We start from the raw sequence: 21,987 nt of genomic DNA, 5'->3' as shown, positions 1-21,987 counted from the left end.
GTTACATTTATTTATGTTGAGGGTCAACTGCCACTTCCTGCACCAAGCGTCGAGCCTTGTAGATCTTCCCACATTTCGTTGGAATGTTTAAGCTTTGCTATTTCTCTGTGTGCAACCCGTCATCAGCGGAAGCCTCATGGAACGTCTGACGTTATCCACTAGGTCTTTTATACATTCAAGCGCCAAAGATACTGATACAGGCATGAGTATTCAAACACAAAGATATGTAAACAGGCAGAATACGGCGCTGCGGTCGGCAATGCCTGTATAAGACGAGTGTCTGGCGTAGTTGTTAGATTGGTTACTGCTGCTACAAAACTAAGCGTTGTTATTCTCACTAAGACACCGTAGCAGTGGCCATTTGCAACACCCTTTGATATTTCCATTCAGCCTGATGTCTCATTTATAGAGGTTATCAAGGCAGGTTATCAAGATTTAAATGAGGTTGAACGTGGTGTTACAGTAGGCGCATGAGCGATGGGACACAGTATCTCCGAGGCAGCGATGAAGTGAGGATTTTCCCGTACGACCATTTCACGAGTGTACCGTCAATATCGGGAATCCGGTAAAAAATCAAATCTTCGAAATAGCTGCGGCCGGGAAAATATCCTGGAAGAACGGGAGCAACGACAACTTAACAGAATCCTTCAACGTGACAGATCTGCCACCCTTACGCATATTTCAGTGCTGGGCCGTCAACAAGTGTCAGCATGCGAACCATTCAACAAACATTATTGATATGGGCTTTCGGAGCCGAAGGCCCACCCACTCGTGTACACTTTAAGACTGCACGACACAAAGCTTTACGCCTCGCCTGAGCCCGTGAACACCCACATTGAACTGTTGATGACTGGAAACATGTCGCCTGGTTGTACGAGTATCGTTTCAAATTGTATCGAGCGGATGGACGTGTACGGGTATGGAGACAACCTCGTGAATCCATGGACCCTGCATCTCAACAGGGGTATGTTCAAACTGGTGGGGGCTCTGTAATGGTGTGGGGCGTGTGCAGTTGGAGTGATATGGGACAAATGATACGTCTAGATACGACTCTAACAGTTCGAATCCTGCCCCGGGCATGGATGTGTGTGACGTCCTTAGGTTAGTTGGGTTTAAGTAGTTCTAAGTTCTAGGGGACTGATGACCTCTGAAGTTAAGTCCCATAGTGCTCAGAGCCATTTGAACCATTTTGAACGACTCTAACAGGTCACAGGTACTTAAGCATTATGTCTGATCACCTGCATCCATTGATGTCCATTGTGCATTCGACCGATTTGGGCAATTCCAGCAGGGCAATGCGCACTCCACACGTCCAGAATTGCCACAGAATGCCTCCAGGAACACACTTCTGAGTTTAAACACTTTTAGTGGCCACCAAACTCTCCAGACACGAACATTACTGGGCATACCTGGGATGCCTTGCAACGTACTGTTCAGAAGAGATCTCCACCCCCTCGTACTCTTACGAATTTATGGACATCCCTGAAGGATTCATGGTGTCAGTTCTCCAACACTACTTCAGACATTATTAGAGTGCCGTGTTGCGGCATTGCTTCGTGTTCTTGGGTGCCCTACACGATATTAGGCAGGTGTACCATTTCCTTGGCTCTTCAGTGTATACACTGTAAAATGTAATGGTCATATAACACTCCCTAAGGATCTCGCCCGAAGTTACTTTTACGTTTGAAACTTCCGGTCTGTTCTGTTTTCTGTGTTCTATTTGCTAGATACTCTTCAATCCAATCACACAGCTAATCTGTACGGTCGTATTTAGTTCATTAGGCAGGAATATGGAACTGTGTCGGACGTCTTCTGGAAGATAAGAAACACAGCACAACCTAGGCGCCGGTATCTACAGCTTTCTGCATCTCGTGGGTGAACAGTCTGGCATTCAGACGATCATTGTCTTTGAAACGCATGTTGAGTGTCGCAGACGAGATTTTCGGTCTGTAGAAATGCCATAACACGCGAGCACAAATTATGTTCCAACCTACGTTAGCAACATAGACACATTTTTGCACGTCTGTTCGACAGCCTTTCTTGCAAGTGGGAATGACTTGTGCTTTTTTTTCCGACCACTGGAGCAGCTTTGCTCCTCCAGCGACCTACAGTAGACTGCTGCTATGAGAGGAGCGAGTTGTTAAGCGCGAAGGTGCGGAGTTAAACACAGCGAGAACGAACAAAGGCTCCTGCGTCGTTTAAACACTCTCTCTCTCTCTCTCTCTCTCTCTCTCTGTCTCACACACACACACACACACACACACACAAAGAAAGAAAGAAAAAAATAGAGACGATGCTGCAAGTTACTTTGAAACCTCGTTTCCTGGATCACAGCTACAAACATTGATCATTGATATAATTTTTCCACTGTTAAACGTCATGAATGGTGGTTTGTTTTTATTAAAACTGCCTTCTACCCACAAGCAAATAATGTTCATTGTCATTTAAACATACATGAAGTGGTGAATGGAGCATAGTGCAAATTATTAACCTACAACGGGCGCAGATGTATAAACTAGAAAGAAAAGTCGTGCATACGGCGTGTTAAATGGATATTTTCTCCGAAGGAGAAGTATAGTGTCACATCGATACCTTGGTCGTTATAAAAATTTCTTTAGTTCACATGGAGAAGAAAACTGTTGTGGCCTTAGAGAGCCACACTAACAATCACATATGATATAGGGCAACCACGAAAAACACAAATAAATTAACCTACTTGAATTTTGATATCCATTATTCCGAAATACCTGTACAGTGTTCTAACATGTGAGCCACCTCACTCGATTATGCGTTCATCGTGCAGAAGGACTATCATCTGTTGAAGTCATAAACAAGACATCAGGCTGAATGGATATATCAGGGGGTGTTGCAAACGGCCCACGCCGCGGTCTCTTTGTGTGAATAACGCACAGTTTTTATAATGAACACGCGCAAGGTGACATACTTGTACACAGGAGAATAAGAATTGTACCTATAAATCTCTGTCTGCTGAAAGTGTTGTGTTCTGCCCACACGTCTGATATAAGGTGCCTAGGAAATCAGCTTCTCGGATCGCTAGACAACAGACAAACAAATCGTACTAATGAATTTTTATCACAGTAAGATAAATGACAATACTTGACTTTGAGAAATGTGCAACGAGATGTCGTAAGCAAAACGGGGACATGAAACATAAGCAATCTCTTCAGAATATACAACTCCAATACAAGTCCAGTAATACCGTCCTAAGTCACTGCTGTAGCGCTCGTAGATCTGGTGGAGTTGGACCGGGCGGCCGCCAGGCGGCGCGGCGCTTATGTCCTCTTCGTGTAGACGGCGCTACCGTCTCGTTGTAGAACTGGAGAGACGTCAGTCAGCATGGTACTGGCTGACGTCTTCTCACAGCCCTCTCTGTTGCAGCGTTCCTGGCTGACGTGTCGGCACTTGAGGTTACGCCGGAACAGAAAGTATAACAACAGATCTGTCACTTGTTAATTTTCTTAACTGAACAAGATGCTCTTGGAAAGACGCAGAATCGACTCGCGTTTCGAAATTACTAACAACAGCAATAAACTGAATAAAGGAAAGAAAAATTAAAAAGATGATGGACGACTCAGGAAAGGTAATGGTACGCTGAATATGAACCTCATCTGCTTGTTAATGGAAGAAGGAAATTTTTAAAATATTAGGCCATTATCACGTATAATATGGAGCTAATAAAGATCTTCGAGAATTAAGATCAGTACTAGACAGCTGACAATATGAGATACCATCAGAGCCAAATAAATAGGCCGGCTGGAGTGGTCGAGCGGTTCTAGGCGCTACATACTGGAACCGCGCGACAGCTACGGTCGCAGGTTCGAATCCTGCCTTGGGCATGGATGTGTGTGATGTCCTTAGGTTAGTTAGGTTTAAGTAGTTCTAAGTTCTAGGGGACTGATGACCACAGCTGTTAAGTCCCCATAGTGCTCAGGGCCATTTGAACCATTTGAACAACTGCAGTTTAAGAAGTGCTTGAGCGGCCCCTCCCACGAGAGGTTCGAGTCCTCCCTCGGGCATGGGTGCCTGTGATGTCCTTATCGTAAGTTAGGTTAAGTTAGTTTAAATAGTGTGTACGTCGAAGGACCGACGAGCTCAGCAGTTTGGTCCCTTAGGAATTCACACACATTTGAACATTTTGAAGTGCTTGAGGATGGTTTAAAACAGGAATAAAAGAACTGAGATTCAGATGTAGTGTTGTTTTCCTGTCTCATCTGCATATTCCAAAGGGAATAGGTACGCTGCGTATTATAGAATTTCGTTCAAGTATAAAAAATTATCTTCAAAGTAACGAAGAGTAATAAGATCAGTATTAGCAATCAACTAAATACCAAACAGGAAGATGGTATACAGAGGAAGTAACAGAATCTGCTACTTATGAAGCAGGCTAACCCAACATGTACGAATTCAGAAAGATTAAATAGATAATAAACAAAGGAGAAAGAAGGATTCTTCAGGCAACTATCGACCTGAAATTAAAGACGCTGTTTCTCAAACTATGAAACTGAATTTTGTCAACGTATTTTTCCTTGTAAGTAAAACGTTGACTTCAAAAGGTTCAAATGGCCCTGAGCACTATGGGATTTAACTGCTGAGGTCATCAGTCCCCTAGAACTTAGAACTACTTAAAGCTAACTAACCTAAGGACATCACACACATCTATGCCCAAGGCAGGATTCGAACCTGCGACCGTAGCGGTCGCGCGGTTCCAGACTGTAGCGCCTAGAACCACTCGGCCACTCCGGCCGGCACGTTGACTTCGAGGGACTGTGTACTTTGAGGAACGTAAAGGCACAAGGGATAGTTTTGAAAGGATGTAAGGATGTTAAGAATAAAGTGGACAAAACTGGTACAAAGTGAAACGGGTGTAAAAAAAAAATAGGAGATGCATGCAGCAACAGCATAGGAAATGTTCCACAGTCGCATCTGGAAGTGATTGATCTAGTGTGGTGACAGACGAAAAAAAAAGTTTGTGGCAGAGCTGACAGTGCAGATCATCTATGACGTTCGATGCAGCCAATAAAGTCACATGCAGTGGTTAACAAAGCGAAACTGCAGCAGGGCATTAAAAGAGAGTGTAGAGTGTAAATGTGTGAGGTAAAGCAGTCACAATCGAGGACTGATTTGTTCTAATATACAGCTGTGCTAGAGGTGGAGGTAGTGTTTCTTTCTCCTTTCTTCTGACTTCTGTGAATTCCTAACCAATATTCATCTTGACTTTTTTAGGTACATAAACCAAACTGATCCCAGTTTCAGGTCCTAAAGACTACAATAAAATAGCGAAGCCCTGAAACTTTGCTATAAATGAGGGCATGAAGAAAGGCGTCAAACAACCTTTTCAGAAGGGGTCATTAACTGAAGTGAAACGACCGTTATACCAACAATATTCTTCTACGGTACCAGAACATCAAACAAGATCACTCTTATTCACACAGCATTGATTTTTCTATTACGTATAGTTCTAACTAAACTGTTTGTAAATCAAGCGTAATATGCTTTGTTTGGAAGTAGTTGCCTTGTTAGGCTCTGCAGATTTACGCTGTGTTCTGCAACGACAGAGAAACTGCACTGGTTCTACGAACATTACCATGCGGCTCCGAACCGCTTCATTTGCATGTTACTACTCCGTCTCACGGAAGCGAGTGACTCGCGTGCACGCATTAATGCTACACGGCTGGCTCTCGGAGTACGTACACATCACGGTAATTGTACGCCCGAGTGCGTAGTCTACTCTGCATTTGTACAAGAAACACTCTTTCATAGATGTACGTCACTTCACCAGTTAGCTTTCCAGATTCCCGGCTGTATGAACAATGTTATATTTACCAATGACGTAGGCAAAAAGATTATGGTGCTCAATATGCTTAATCCTCCTTTTCATACTCTTCTTCACCTGATATAATAAGCCTTTACTCGTTAAAGTGCCCATATCATCTTCGACATTTCCATATTCCTTCACTCTACTGCATCAGTACACTGACGGATAAAAATTGGTACACATGGGAAGACGACGGTGATTTTGATCCGATGACGGCATATGCCACCTGGGGGGATAGTAGATGTACTGAAAATCGTTTCAACGCGTTCTTCAACCAGATAGCTACCAGACTATCAATTGTGTCTACCCTTTAATAGGGAATGCTCACAGCCAGAAGGCTCAGTGTGGTGCAAACATGTGAAGCAAGAAGGTAACAGTGCCATGGAGACGCAGCCTTGCTTCGTAGGGCCAACCGAGCGAATTCGCAAGTGTCAAATTGTGGCCTTCCGACTGGTGGGATGGTCCTTTCGTAAAAGTGCCACATAACCTGAACGTGCTGATGTTATCAGTGGTCACGTGAACACTCTCACACACGTAGACGAGGTTCTGGACGTCCACGCAGCACAGACACCAACCAGGATCGTCGTATTGTAAAGGCAGCAGTCGCAGATCGTACAGCTACCAAAGTACAGATAAGAGGGTTCGTGAGACCAGACGTGTCAGCGCAAACTGTTGCAAACCGATTATTTGCAGCGGGACAACGGGAACGCGCACCTCTAACACGCCTTCCACTCACGGCACACCATCGACTTGCACGGCTCGATTAGTGCCGTCAGTAGATCACTTGGAAGATGGTACGGCGTGCCGTGGTCTTCAGCGATGAAAGCAGACTCTGCCTGGATGCAAGTGATGGCCGCTTACGCGTACGACATAGACGTGGTGACCAATTTCACGAAGAGTGCATTTATCCAAACCTCACTGCTCGCACCGCCGGCTCTATGGTCTGGCGTGCGATAAGCTGCAACTCTCATCCACCTTTGGTGTTCCTGGAGGGGACACTAACAAGTACTCGGTATCTGCAAAATGTTGTTAGACTCGTTCTTTTTCCACTCTTGGAACAGGGAGGACACTCGCCTGAAGATGCTGGACGCTTGCCAGTCGAAATATCGTGGCAAGAAGTAAACATGATCCGGCTGCAATCCCGAAACCTCATCGAACAAGGGGTTTATCGCTGCGGCGAGATTTTCTCACGAAATCGCAATCACTAACTTCTTTCTCCGATTGCGAAAATATTTTGTTGGCGCCACCCTACATAAGAAGAAATCATCATCGTATTAAAATAAAAGAAATCATAGCTTGCACGGTAAGATTTAAGATTCGTTTCTCCCGTGCGCTGTTCGAGAGTGAAATGGCAGAGAAATAGGTTGAAGGTGGTTCATCGAACAAACGCCTGCCAGGCACATTATTGTGGATTATTGTGGAGTCATGTAGATGTAAACACCAAATTTATACAATCAGTGGATGTCGAACATTCAAGACAGACAAATTATAAAAAGAGGAAGAAATTGATATTAAGGAGAGAGAGAGAAAAGTAATACAACTATTTCTCAAAGAATATGCGCAGCGTAAAGTATGTATGATCCTGGTCTTTCGTCGTGTAGAGAGGTATTCGTGTTACAACACGCATCCTCACTCGGTAGCTGTTCTACCCGTTAGTACATTCTTACGAGCACACTCGAATAAAGCCGTGTAACGGAAACGTTTAGGAACCCAGTTAGACTTTCCTTCAATAGAGTCTGCTTCGAAAGAAAATATGACGACTAAGTAGTTTCCTCTACATAAATCTACGTAACTACTATTTTCCTGTGGCATGCAAATATTTATTTTAGTAACAGATCTACAGTCGTAGGACGCGCCATAATCGCCTTGTATGATCAGAAGCCAAGGTAACCGAACCGTTCCATCCCATATTTCCAGAAGGATATGTCGTAATTTGAAGTAATAAATTTGGTCATTCTGGGATGGAGAAAGAAGTTTAAAACGTTATCCGGCTGCAAAAACTGGTGACTGTTCACAAGCTGTGAAAGCTGGGGACTGTTAACAAGATACGCAACGCTGAGAGGCAATGCAAATACGACCGTAGATATAATGAAATCCATTGAACAAGAGAAGAAGAATAAGGTAAAATTTTTAGCTGCTTATTTAGATTTAATATCTTTTTTAACAACTGTCCGTCGCAAGCTGCCTTCATTCAGTAATATCGTTGCCGCTCATACATATATCTATATATCGACATACAGGGTGGCAATTATTGAACTACATGAAAGAAACGTTAATTAGTTACAAACTACAGCATGCAAACACTTTATTCAACATGTAAACGTCACTGCAGATATTCGGATTTAGGTTATGACACGTTCGATATGCCTGCCATCATTGACGATGATGTGGCGCAGACGAATAGTAAAATTCTGCCCGACCCGCTGAAGTGTCGGAATATCGACGCTGTCGACGACCTCCTGAATGGCTATTTTCAGCTCGGCAGTGGTTCTGGGGTTATTGCTGTACACCTTGTCTTTAATATAGCCCCGCTAAAAGAAGTCGCATGTGTTCAGATCCGGAGAATATGGCGACCAATCGAGGCCCATGCCAGTGGCCTCTGGGTACCACAGAGACGGAATGCTGTCCCTAAAGTGCTCATCCAGGACATCTGACACACTCCTGCTTCGATGGAGTCGAGCTCCGTCTTGCAAGAACCACATCTTGTCGAAACCAGGATCACTTTGGACAATGGGGATGAAATCATCTTCCAAAACCTTCACGTACCGTTCGGCAGTCACTGTACCATCAAGGAATATCGCACCGATTATTCCATGATTGAACGTCGTACATCACACAGTCACTCGATGAAGGTGAAGAGACTTCTTGATCGCGAAATACGCTTTCACAGTCCCTCAAATGAGCCACTTTTGCTTATTGACGAACCCATCCAAATGAAAGTGCGCTTCGTCGCTAAACCAAACAATATTGCGCATACTAATTTCCATGATGGCCCGCGGCCAACCGTGCAATTTGAACGTTCTAACTAAAACCGTTCAGAGGGCTTACAGTCCATTAATGCTATATGGTGCTTCTCAGCTTACATAAAATATCTCTTTTGGCGAGTGCCGGCCAGTGTGGCCGAGCGGTTCTAGGCGCTGCAGTCTGGAACCGCGCGACCGCTACGGTCGCAGGTTCGAATCCTGCCTCGGGAATGGATGTGTGTGATGTCCTTAGGTTAGTTAGGTCTAAGTAGTTCTAAGTTCTAGGGGACTCATGATCTCAGAAGTTAAGTCCCATAGTGCTCAGAGCCATTTGAACCATTTTTTTTTAATTATTTTTTTTTTGGCAAGTAGGACATGAAAGTCGATAATTTTGCTCATCTGCACCATTTGCATTCACGTGTAACGAATTGAACCACTATTAAAATTATATTAATTATTACTACAGAAAATACTCCATCTCTGATGAAAAATTACAACAGGCACGCTAGGCAATAAGTTCAAAATGAAAACCTTAAAAAAATGTGCGTGTACAGCAGAATTTAAACTTCAAAATCTTGACATGACAAAACTGAATATAGAAAAAAGTCACACCCTTAAAATGAGAGCCTGCAAAAGGGTTCATTAGTCTTCAGTACTCAGGCTTCAACTAAAGCACTTAAGTACGATTAAAACAGATGTACAGCTCACATATGGCATGCACTGCCAAAAAGTTGCACCGTAACAATTGACACCCAGTGCATATGCTCGCTGCGGTAAAATATGATGTATACAGCACCAACCAAAGAGGTTATTATTTGTTAATTTGTTTAACACGTGACAGGTGTAGGACATTAAAGAGACAAATTACCCTATAGCAGCCTTGAAGCAAAATGTGGCCATTGGCGGGAATCTGTAGGCATACCAGGTGTGCCCACTTGCAAGTTTTCTTGTAACCCAATACTTGCTCAAGGCAATACAGTCAGCCGGGAACAAAAGCCCAGACTACCATGATAGGCCTGAACAAATGCTATAATCAGAAAGTGTGAGCATAGACTCCTTTAAACACTGTTTAGAAAAATTAACCAAATTAAAATCCACGGAACATCGCTGGTTAGAACGCAGTAACAGTGCAGTGCAACCATATCACATTATAGTTTCAGAACAGTCTAAAGTCTCAGTAACTATTGTGTAAGGAAGGCTGTGGGTTGCCATGGTACGAAAATATAAGATTTACTGAATGCCATAACAAGAAGTGGGGGGAACAATATAAAACTGAGAGGAGTGGTAGCAGCGATAACTGACAGTCAAGAAAAAGAAGAAGAAAACTAGAAAAAAAGGAAGTTTATGGTACAGACAGTTTTTACTCTTTCGGACATCAGCTGAGTTTATGTAGTCAACTGATTGCTCTTTGTTTCCAAGATAGAGAGCAAATTTCAGTGCTTCGTTTTTCGTATTAACGAAAATAAAGAACTTAATTTTTCTCACAATATTTGCTACAAATGAGCATAACGATGTATTAGGTACTTGTATAAGAATTGTGATGCTCTTCTCTAGTAACAGCGAAGAGAGTTGCAGATAAAATCTAGTTGCAATTCACAAAATGCAATGGAATCAGTGTACGGCCGCTATTCATCAGGACGGAGAAGAGCCCCTGTATGTTTTGTTTGGTGTACCATATGGAATCTTGCTTTAAAAAACCGTACTGGAAAAGAGATCCGGTAGCTTTTGAGTACAGCGTTGGTGGTATCCCGCTGAATGTAACAGGATAAGAAATATAAGGCTGCGTGTTGAGAAACAGGGAAATTTTCTGCTTTCCATTAACCAGTCGAATCGGAAGTGGTTGGACAGATAAATTGGATGCATTTCCCCGCCACGCCCTCCAGCATGGCTTGAGGGATATTTACGTCGACGTAGAAAAGACGTTTATGCATATTACTCATAAGTCTCTGACTGAGTTGGCAAACAAAGATAAATAAGTTATTAAGAAATTAATACGGTTAATGAATCATGCTTGCTTTAAAGTTCTCAACAGTATCTGAGGTCGGTTTTGTGACCCGTGGCGACGCACCGCAGTGGAAACGCACGTGCGTTTGCGGCCACGGATGCCAGTACACGCTTGCCTCGCCACTCAAGTTTTTTTACGCGGCGTCCCGCCGAAGGGAACTCCAGCGCAAATCGTCCCACCTCGAGGAGAAACGGTGCACCGCCGCGGCCAATTAATAGCTCGCCTGGCGCAGCTGGCGAAAGAGCCGCTCCCTCCTGCCTCGCTATCCGACGGGGACCTCTACACAAATTGACTTTAATTAGACGCATTTCCAACAGTGATAAAATCTGCCTCACAATCATCCTTGAGGCCTGTAGCCAGCCGTAGCTGCTGTCAGATAACACACTGAGTAAGCTTTCATCGTAACATGTCTCATTCACTATTCACAATCACTTAATCAATCTCATTGGAAGTTTATGATACTTACCGTCTTTCATCTAAAGTTTTCCGCCGATTATTTCCTCATCTTGCAAAACTCTCTTTATACGGTTTTGCTTTGACTTTCACTACCAATGAAAGCCAAATTACGAATAGTTGTGTCTCTTATTATTACAAAAAAGAACATAATTTCATTTTTCTTAATTACTCCTCAAGGTAGAGTTAATTTAATAATACATGCTCACGCAATGCTTAAAAAATTCGGAAACAGTTATAGGCTATCAGTGATCACATAAGTCAGTCGCAGGAAGCGTTCTCGCAAGTATTTGCACCAATAGATCACCTGAACAGACCTTTTTTTTCCTTCAACTTTTATAGTCCTGTCCTCGTCAGTTGCGTGTAATATTACGGTATATTAATAATTTTTACTTATGGACCGTCTGACAGCAACTGAATAAAACACAATTTTAGTGCCATACGCGTTTTGCCTTTATTTTCTGCAAGGCATCATCAGTGGCCTGAAATATGTTCATATGTTAGCTATTTTATTTACATTTTTGTCATTGTGCCTATAAGTTATAAACAGTTCCGGTGGTTGGTATTTCCTATTAAGTAGTAATCTTTTGAACTGTACTTACAGGTTGCGTGGACAATTTCCTACATTTTTTTTCCTATCTCTCGAAAAAAGTCATGGACTGTTAGTGTTTTCATACTGGCGTTGCGGTCATTAGGAGCGAAGAAAATGCTTGGAATAAACGTAGAAAGATCCCATAATTCGCTGAAAGCTGTTGCTGGAAACCGTTATAAATCTAAATCAAAATTTATAGATGGGAATTTCAATCCTCCGGATCCAATGTCTTAATATTTGTTTGCTGTGGTATTTCTCCAATCTGTCAATGAAATTTGGTGTGACGTGTTGTGTTGTGTTTATATTATTGTAGAGTGGGCATGTAGAAGGTTCAAATGGTTCAAATGGCTCTGAGCACTAATGGACTTAACATCTGAGGTCTTCAGTCCCCTAGAACTTAGAACTACTTAAACCTAATTAACCTAAGGACATCACACACATCCACGCCCGAGGCAGGATTCGAACCTGCGACCGTAGCGGTCGCGCGGTTCCAGACTGAAGCGCCTAGATCCGCTCGGCCACACCGGCCAGCCATGTAGAAGGAAGAAAGTGGATGACATACAGCACATAGCATATGCCTTCCAAATAGCGGCACATAAGAAGTTCGTTTCTCCATCAAACATATGCACATTCTGGTGATGAAGAATTGCACGTCTCTTTCGAGTCAGTGCAAAGTCAGCGACCAAAGTTGCAGATATGGATATTACGGAGAAATGTTCCTGCTGAGACTGGATGAGGAAAAGAACTTGCAGCAACACGTATTTGGAGGGAAAGCTAAATGAACGAATGAATACTGACTACAATTGCACAAATATAAAAGAAACAGACAACAGGATGTCAGGAGCAAATAATTAGAAGAGACTAAACTGATGTGCTCTCTGGTTGGTTCTCTAGTTCACTTCCACTACACAGTCGGTTTCTTCAGTTATTAACTACAGTAATTCAAAACATCTCGATTTTCTGTTCGATAACTTAACTGCATCTGGTAAATTACTTAAAACAAATGCATACACATATGGTATAGTTTACATCAAATTGAAAATGTATAGTTAAATAAGTTTAAGTGAGTTTAAGTACGTTTGAGGACGACTGAAGTTGTAGTGTTATACGGAGAATTTGAGAAAACATTTCATTATTTTCGGGTTTGCATATGCTCTCACTGTTTCGAAACAGTTGAAATCCGTCAGACAAAATTTGTACGTGCTGTGAATAAGAAATAGCAATGTCGTATTCCGATCACAAGGAAGTAAGTCATGGATATACGAGGGTCATACAGCAGGTAGATTACGTTTTGGCATTAAAATAGAGAAAGAAGGTATAGAGAAAACGATGTTTCATTCATTTGGTTGGTCGGTTGATTTGGGGGAGGAGACCAAACAGCGAGGTCATCGGTCCCATCGGATTGGGGAACGATGGGGAAGGAAGTCGGTCGCGTCCTGTCAAAGAAATCATCCCAGTATTTACCTGAAACGATTTAGGGAAATCACGGAAAATCTAAATCAGGATGGCCGGTCACGGGTTTGAACCGTCGTCCTCCCGAATGCAACTCGAGTGTGTGCTACCCACTGCGCCAACTCGCTCGGTTTTATTCATTTGCAAGCGACACTTAAATACTACTTTTCAACATAGTCTACACACAAATTTAAACACTTATCATATCGGCGAACAAACTTTGAAATTCATTTCATAAAATTCTGCCGCCTGAGACTTCAACCAGTTAGTCACGTTCTCCCGCAGTTCCGCGTCGTCCTCAGAGTACCGCATTGCGAACCAGTCTTCAACGCTGGAAACAGGTGGTGGTCACTGGATGCAAGATCCGGGATGTCCGGCGGATGAGGAAACACCTCCCACTTAAAAGCATCGAATGCTTCCCGAGAGTGATTTGCAGTGTGTGATCGAGCGTTGTCGTGCAAGAGCAAATTTTCTAAGGTCAACTTTCCTCTACGCTCATTCTGAATTGCTCTTCTTAAGTTTTCCAAAGTTTGAATATACCTCGCATCGTTTATTGTTCTGCCGCGCTCAAAAAATCCCAAAAAGCAGTCACCATAGTGTTTTTTTCCAGAATACGTTCGCAAACTTTTCTTGGTCTTTCGGAGGGATTTTTGTGTGCCACTCCATATACTGTGATTTCGTCTCCCAGGTTTGACTAAAATCTCGTCTCCAGTTACGATTCCATCAAATAACGAGTCGCCATATTTTTCGTAAGAGTCCAGAAATGTCAATGATGCAGCCACACACGCTCATTCTTGCGGTTTTCTGTGAATATTTTTGATACCCATCTTGCACAAAATCTGCGACAGCCTAGCTTCTGTGCAACGATCTGATGCAATAAACTTCGTGAAATTAGCGACAAACTAAACGAGAGCTTCGTCGTTGTGAATCGGAGGTTTCCTTGAATCTTCTCATGACTTTTGCGACCAGTCCATCAGTCACAATGCGAATCTTCTCATGACTTTTGAAACCAATTCATCAGTCACAATGCTTGGTCGTCTACCCACCTCTTCATCTGGTGGACTCCACCTTCAGTGATTATGTTGTTTCCGTACACGTTGCCCAAAAATTTCAATCGGTTTATAGTCTTTTGCGATCAGAAACCTTATTACTGACCGCAGTTCACAACTCGTGGGATTTTCAGTTGAGGCACACATTCTTATTGTGAAATGAGTGGAAACGACACGAATCTCACGCTGGCACAACGGATGCCGACTGAACGGACAAACGGTCAGACAAACCATATGGCCGTTCTAACCCCGCCATTGTTGCTGCAGGCGAAAACGTAATCTTCTTTCGGGAGAGCCCTCGCAGATTAAGTTCCAAACATTTCCGCCGTCCGATGTGACCGAGCGGTTCTAGGTGCTTCAGCCCGGGACCACGCTGCTGCAAAGGTCGCAGGTTTGAATCCTGCCTCGGGCATGGATGTGTGTGATGTCCTTAGGTTGGTTAGGTTTAAGTCGTTCTAAGTCTAGGGGACTGACGACCTCAGATGTTAAGTCCCATAGTGCTTAGAGCCATTTGAACTATTTTTTCCAAACATTTCCGGTGTGTTTCATGAAATGACTGCACGAGGAAAATCATTGTCAATCCTTGCGAAGAAGAGAAAAACAAAATCGTTAAAATGATGTGCCGTCTGTTGTTTAAGATGTTGTGCGAGCTGAATCTTGTATAGATACAGTTTCAGAATGTTTCGAAGCACCTTGAGAACAGTGAGATAAAGTGAAGCCGTTAAGAAACTCGATTTGGAGCGAAGGTTCAAAAAGCCGTGCAACAGTTCTGATTGAGACACCGCCTCCCAGCCATATCCTACACCATCTCACTAACAACGCACTCAGCTACAAACAACAAGAACCACTTCAATTTTCTCCCGTAAACCTGAGTCCCAACACCCCATTGTAACACCCTCTTCATTATCAGTTTTTTTTATCATGTAGATACACTATGCATGTAAATTGTTTTTAAACAGTAGCTGTAACTCAGTAGATAGGGCGTTTCCAATAGCGGGAATGTAAAAGACTAATAAATTAAAAAAGTCTTAATTTTTCGTTGTTTTTTCTTCTGTATAACTCAAAGCGAATGCTAGAATGATTAGTTAAAAACTAGCTTTGGTCTGTCCCCTATCGCTTTCTTATCGAATTGGAACTTAAGCTCCTTTTTTTATGAACTCGACGTTCAAAGAACGTTCTGATCCAACCTTTCTTCCACACAGCGGCCTTAGGAATGTTCACCTGTCATGACACAACTGTCGCATTGTTTGATGCCTGACAATAGCCTTCAGCCTTTTCCGCCTTAGCAGACCCTACTAACTCAGTCAGCTATGGTGTAACAGGCCTCCCGCCTCTATGCCTTCCGTTAGCTGTAGCGACAGTTCGAACATGCGCTGTAGTGATGCCACAATTATAATATGTGACAAGTAACTCCCTGTGTTTTTGTCTAAACCCGAGTTGAGTCTTCAAGAACGCACAGTTACTGGTAATGAGGCTATCTGTAACTGTGGACACAGATTGTCTAGCACAGCAGTTACTGAGTCTATTGATCATGAAGAACTTGAGACTACAGTGTAAGTTGATAAGAGGACAGTCCGTGAAAGGAAAGGTTTCGAGTTCGGGTTTCAATCTGACACACAGTTTTATTCTGCCAAGAATCTCCAACACAGAGCACACTCCGCTGCAGAGTGAACGATTCGTTCAGCAATGTGAACATTATTCTTGCGGAGTTTAAAGTCTCTATCTTACTGTGGTTTAAGAACTGGAAGTTCAATTAAAATTATCTCTATTCATACATTTCTCATTAAAAGTTGGTATTTGGAGATCGGCAAACAGCTGTCTGCGAAATGATCAATAATTTTTCTTCTGTTGTATGACGCCAACGGCCTTACCGCAGTGGTAACACCGGTTCCCGTCAGATCCCCGAAGTTAAGCGCTGTCGGGCTAGGCTAGCACTTGTATGGGTGACCATCCAGTCTGCCGAGCGCTATTGGCAATCGGGGTGCACTCAGACCTTGTGTGGCAAGCTGAGGAGATACTTGATTGAGAAGTAGCGGCTCCGATCTCGTAAACTGACATACGGCCGTGAGAGCGGTGTGCTGACCACATGCCCCTCCATATCCGCATCCAGTGACGCCTGTGTGTGAGGATGACACGGCGGCCGGTCGGTACCGTTGGGCCTTCCGATGCGTGTTGGGACGGAGAGGGTGTCTTTTTTTTTTTTTTTTTTTTTTGTATGAACGCCAGTAACGAACGTGTTGACATGATATGAACCAAAATTAAATAGAGAGTGGAGATTTTCTCTGCGTCTTGTTCACAGCATCGGAAGGGCTTAACAATAACAGATGATGCTGTAGCCGAAATGACCGAGACATTGTCGTACATTTTTACAGCGTTTTGTTTCTTATTTGAAACATTCAATTTACTATTCATATACCAGTCATCGTAAATGCAAAAGACATGTCGTAAAATACTAGAACTACTCGCAAACTACTGTTAACAGCATGTCATCTTTACTTTCCACAATGAAGCCATGAATGATCCCTTCCCATCGTAGGTAACATTTCTGACACCTAGTCAACTTAGCATTAACGGTTTATAAAATAATGATTTTTACATTTTAAGACGGGAAGGCCCTTCTTAAAATTTGCCAAGGGCAGATTTAAAGTTAACATGGATAGTAACAATTCTGAGCCTTAACAGTATGTAGTTATTTCTCCTTTTCTCTCAAAAATCTTTTAATTAGTTCGACCATGACTACACCTATGGCCCTACGGCACAGATTTAAATCTATGCTACGTATTCAGTGCTAGTCATTCCTTTCTCCAATCTGTTTTCTCTACGACTACCTTCATGATCGAATTGACTAGTTTTGACTGTCCACTCAAGTCCATTTCCTCGCTCCTTACTGGTTTTTCAGCAAGACTGGTGAAGTACATTTGATATATGTATGATGCAAGATTAAGACTTATACAATGATCCTGTAATATGGGTACAAGTTTTTTATTGTTCGCCTGATCGAGCGCTCAACTAACATCCTTGGAAACTGGTCAGAGGCCGCTGATGTACGTTAAAGAAAATGCTTATAGAGGGTGAGTTACTAACTATTGCCACCAAGAATAACTCCGAAAGTGTGATAGTTTAAAAAGTTTGTGGGACAAAAGTTGCATGGGGCAACAGGGGCCATAACATAACGCTGGTTTTTCGTTGCTAGGCGGGGTCGCTTCAGAGATATGAAAATTAACTTTTTTTTTTAAGTGGGATGCAATAGTTTGGTACTGATTTTATGATAGCGGCTATCGAGACGAATCCAGTGATGTGTAACAGTAAGGTCCTTGAAGGTCAACGAAGGTGACAAAGGTGACATGAACGTCCATTTACAGAAGGTGTTCGAAGTGATGATCATTGGTATCAATACAGTGCTGTAATCTTTTTATCATGTACTGAGTGGTATTCCTCATCACTTCGGCACTTATCGAAGAAGATGGTCTGACAATTCTCTCTCGCATATCTTCAGGTGTAGTTGGAACGTCTTTATAAAAATGTCTTTTACGATTCCCTACGAGAAAAGATTCAGAAAAGTCAAGTCTGGTGAACGAGCCGGCTACGATACATCTCCTCCGCGTGCAGTCCAACGATTTGGGAATCGTCTCTGCAACTCATTTCTAGCCATCTGTCCGCCCCCGGTAGCTGAGTGGTCAGCGCGACGGACTGTCAATCCTAAGCGCCCGGGTTGGATTCCCGGCTGGGTCGGAGATTTTCTCCGCTCAGGGACTGGGTGTTGTGTTGTCCTAATCATCATCATTTCATCCCCATCGACGCGCAAGTCGCCGAAGTGGCGTCAAATCGAAAGACTTGCACCAGGCGAGCGGTCTACCCGACGGGAGGCCCTCGTCACACGCCATATATATATCTAGCCATCAGTGAAACAAGTGCCAGACACCCATCGTGTTAATACCACTTTTTGTTCCTTGTTCCTAAAGATATTTCTTCCAATAACAGACATAATGTTTGTTGCAAGAATGTAGTGTACTTCCTACCGTTAAGATTTCCTTCGATGAAATAGGGGCCTATAATTCTGTCCTCCAGAATCCCACACCATACATTATACGTTCACCGACCACGGGTTTTGGTATGCAACTTGTCGCAGCAAACATGCTTTTTCAGTTGCTCAGTAATGCATGTTATGCAAATTAACATTTCCAGGGTTCGTGAATGTAGCCTCGTCAGTAAATAAAATCAGATTAATAAATGGGTCATTCCTCTGAATCTGAAGTTGAGATCATCGGCAGAATTCAATGCGATGCATACAACCCGTACCAGTTAGTTCTTGGTGGACACTGATATGGTAAGGATGATATTCATGGCGATGCAGAACACGAACAACACTACTCTGTCAGATTCCCTTGCGATTTGACCTGAACTAATACTAGGATCTCGAACCACAGTGGCAATAGTACCTGTTTCCGTTTCCTCGTTAGTAACTTTCCTTTGCCGGATATGTTTCCGATGCGTTAAAGAGTCAGTTGTTCTCAATTTATCATACACATATTTAAGTGTACGACGCGTAGGATGAGTACGTTGAGGATATCTTTCAGCGTATAAGTCTCTAATTCTCATTGAATTTCGTTCGCATTCTCCGTAAATGAGAAGCATATCGACTTGTTCTTCGAAGGAATACATCATTCACATTCGCTTGATTCGACGATACTAGTCTTACCGTTCCTATTAGTGTTGTATTGCGACACTGTCGAATGGTGTTTACACGTCAATGGCACGTTAGATGGATACGCCGTATTCGACGAATATTAACGATTTGCACGATATACGAGAAAGAAATATCAGAGCACGTGCTTCGATAAGTGCCGATGTGATAAGGAATACCACTCAATCCATGAAAAGAAGATTTCAGCACTGCATTGATACCAATCGCCATCACTTCGAACACCTTTTGTAAATGGAAGTTCATGCCGCCTTTGTGACCTTCGTTCACCTTCAAAGACGTTATGGTTACACATCATTGGATTCGTCTCGATAGCTGCTAACAGAAAATGAGTACCAAACTATAGCATCCCATTTAAAAAAGCAATAGTGACCTGTATATCTCTGAGGCGACCCGACGTAACAACAAAAGACCAACATCATATTATGGCCCCCGTTGTCCCATGCAACATTTGTCCCACAAACTTTTCAGTTCCTATCATACTTTCGGAGCTATTCTTGGTGGCAATAGTAGTGACTCACCCTGTACACTAGAATTAAATGTGTAATGATGACTTTCTGTGTTTTATATTGTTGCGTGAAAGAATTCCGGATGATAGCTCTGTCAATGCTGGTAGCAGTGCTCAATAATTTTTGAAGTACACGCAGTGAAAAAAAAAAAAATTCACCAACTCGGTCTTCACAACACCATTCATGCGCGCCAGCAATATATAAATGTCTATAATAGTATCATCCTGTGCATATTTTAGATATAAAATGGAAATTTGGCTACACTGGAAACACATGTACAACACTATCTTCATTCAGTACGACGTGCAGTGTGTAATGGTTAGAAGGTTGGGTTCATCTGACGACGTTAAAGGTTCGATTGCGAGAATACGCGTACCTGTTCTCATTTGTTAATTTTAATCTGTGTGGCATGGAAACTGGATTCTAAATCTTTGTACAGCAATTACTGCAGTTTTGCTACAAAAACACTTGTAGTTACTTAATAAAAAAATGGTTCAAATGGCTCTGAGCACTATGGGACTTAACGTCTGAGGTCATCAGTCCCCTAGAACTTAGAACTACTTAAGCCTAACTAACCTAAGGACATCACACACATCCATGCCCGAGGCAGGATTCGAACCTGCGACCGTAGCGGTCGCGCGGTTCCAGACTGAAGCGCCTAGAACCGCTCGGCCACATAATACTGACAGTATAACCGTTTCTATTCCGCATTTTGTCTTTGTGCATTTACTCTGCACTCTTACCACGCACTGAACTCCTCTGTGTTTTCAGTCCATTGTCAGCATCTGCTCCGTCCATTTTCAGTTGCACCCTTAACCCCAAAGCAAAAAAGAGCCAACTCAGCTCACTTCCTTAAGTAACAACAAATACGAATTTAAAAGTAAATATCAAACTCTGCATCTCGAGTATTCTAACTAAGCAATCTACAATTTCTGCTAACTGATTTGTTGCATGAAGATACTTCTCGTGCATGTTATTACGCTGTTATAAAGTCTTCATTGTTTAACATCCATGTTCTACCGAAAATGTGCATAGGGCGAAATTTTTGTACTGATAGTGTGTAAGAAAGAGGACTGTGACGTCCGAGAGGACAATTTTTTCTGTAATCTTCTGACAATGACGTTAATAGCACTGAACCTGAAACTAGCAGGCAAGAGAGGCTGCAATGAGGTCGTGTCTCCCTGCCGCCATTGCAGTGCCAGTAACGGCCTCACTGCAGACAAGACGCGCAACGAGGGAAAGGTGCCATTAGCTTACTTGCGTGGGGTCAGTTTTAGCCTAGAACGTGGGGTTTTTGCTCGGTCGCAGCTTGGCGAACCCGCACTAAACGAGTTCCCTTCGCCACTTTACACGCCTGGCCGAGCGTAGGACATTGAGGGCAGGCAGGCCTTCTAGAGGAGCGATACGATATGCCCATATGTAGCGAGCGCGCCGCGCGGCGGCTGAAGCCGCGCCGGCCTCCGGTAGGCGGCGCCTGCTGCGGCGGCCGTGGCGCGGACCGCCTCAGTGCGTGGCGTGTTGTGACCGGTGCCTTGTGTTGTCTGTCCGGCAGGGACGAGAAGCAGATAGACTTCGCCGAGCAGCTGGAGAGCGTCGCCTTCGTGCTGTGCGCCGAGGACCCCGTCACGCAGGACAAGTTCTGCCAGATATTCAGAGCCAAGGGGGTAAGTACCACACCTGCCTGCTATTTAACTATGTTTTGTCAGTGTGTGACCAGCATTCACTGCCTGCAGAACACATTACAAATGTTAATCGACGACAGTAGTATTGCACTTAGGAGCGAGGGCGTTTCAGTCGGCTTAGCGTCTTGATATTTTACGAGACCTCTCTGAACCACTCGGTAGTATGCAATAATTGCAATAATTCACAGTGCGATGCGTTTTCCTTAGACACTATGGTACTTGTTTACTGTAACGTACACTCGTGGGTAATTTCCAAGAGCGTATGCCTATCGAAGCCGCGGTCTCCAAACGATAGATATCTAACGTGGGATTCTAAATCGATCACGCGACTGTGGTGGCGGATGTTATGAGCATGTTTATAGTGGTCACTACATCAACGACAAAAGAGCGTTAATGAAATAGGAATTACAAAGGAAATGACTTACCTCACTCGTCGTTGACGTTGTCGTCGTCAGAAATCCATTTGATGTGTTTGCTACGGGAAGCATTCCCTTTTAGCTGTAACCTGGGTAGACTCTGCCAATGTCAATCCAATGTGTGGGTAGTGTCACATTTCCGACAAAAATTCAAAAAATTTTCTACATTGCATAAGCATGGAATTACATTCTTCAAAGTGAGGCAATCGGCCGAATAAACGTCTACAATACCAGACATCCCACTCACTACCTCCATAAATCGTTTGTTTTCCTAGCATCTCACAAATAATTTATCATAATGCCCGCCATACGTCGCGTGATCGATTTA

The 21,987-nt window shown here is 43.2% G+C and overlaps 1 protein-coding gene and 1 pseudogene across 1 annotated transcript in view; both read left to right on the top strand.

The window, feature by feature from the left end:
• The window catches only part of LOC126484349 (NADPH oxidase 5), a 500,777-nt gene that overhangs the window by 195,786 nt on the left and 283,004 nt on the right, over positions 1 to 21,987 (top strand). The window contains exon 3 of the mRNA XM_050107810.1: positions 21,114 to 21,225. The gene's annotated coding sequence lies outside the window, so the exon portion shown is untranslated. The remainder of the gene's footprint in view (positions 1 to 21,113; positions 21,226 to 21,987) is intronic.
• On the top strand, positions 16,208 to 16,325 carry LOC126485664 (5S ribosomal RNA; annotated as a pseudogene).

Source organism: Schistocerca serialis, chromosome 6, assembly GCF_023864345.2.
Source record: "Schistocerca serialis cubense isolate TAMUIC-IGC-003099 chromosome 6, iqSchSeri2.2, whole genome shotgun sequence".
Classification (NCBI taxonomy): Eukaryota; Metazoa; Arthropoda; class Insecta; order Orthoptera; family Acrididae; genus Schistocerca; species Schistocerca serialis.
Note: the sequence above shows the minus strand (reverse complement) of the source record. Positions and strands in the feature narration are given on the sequence as shown.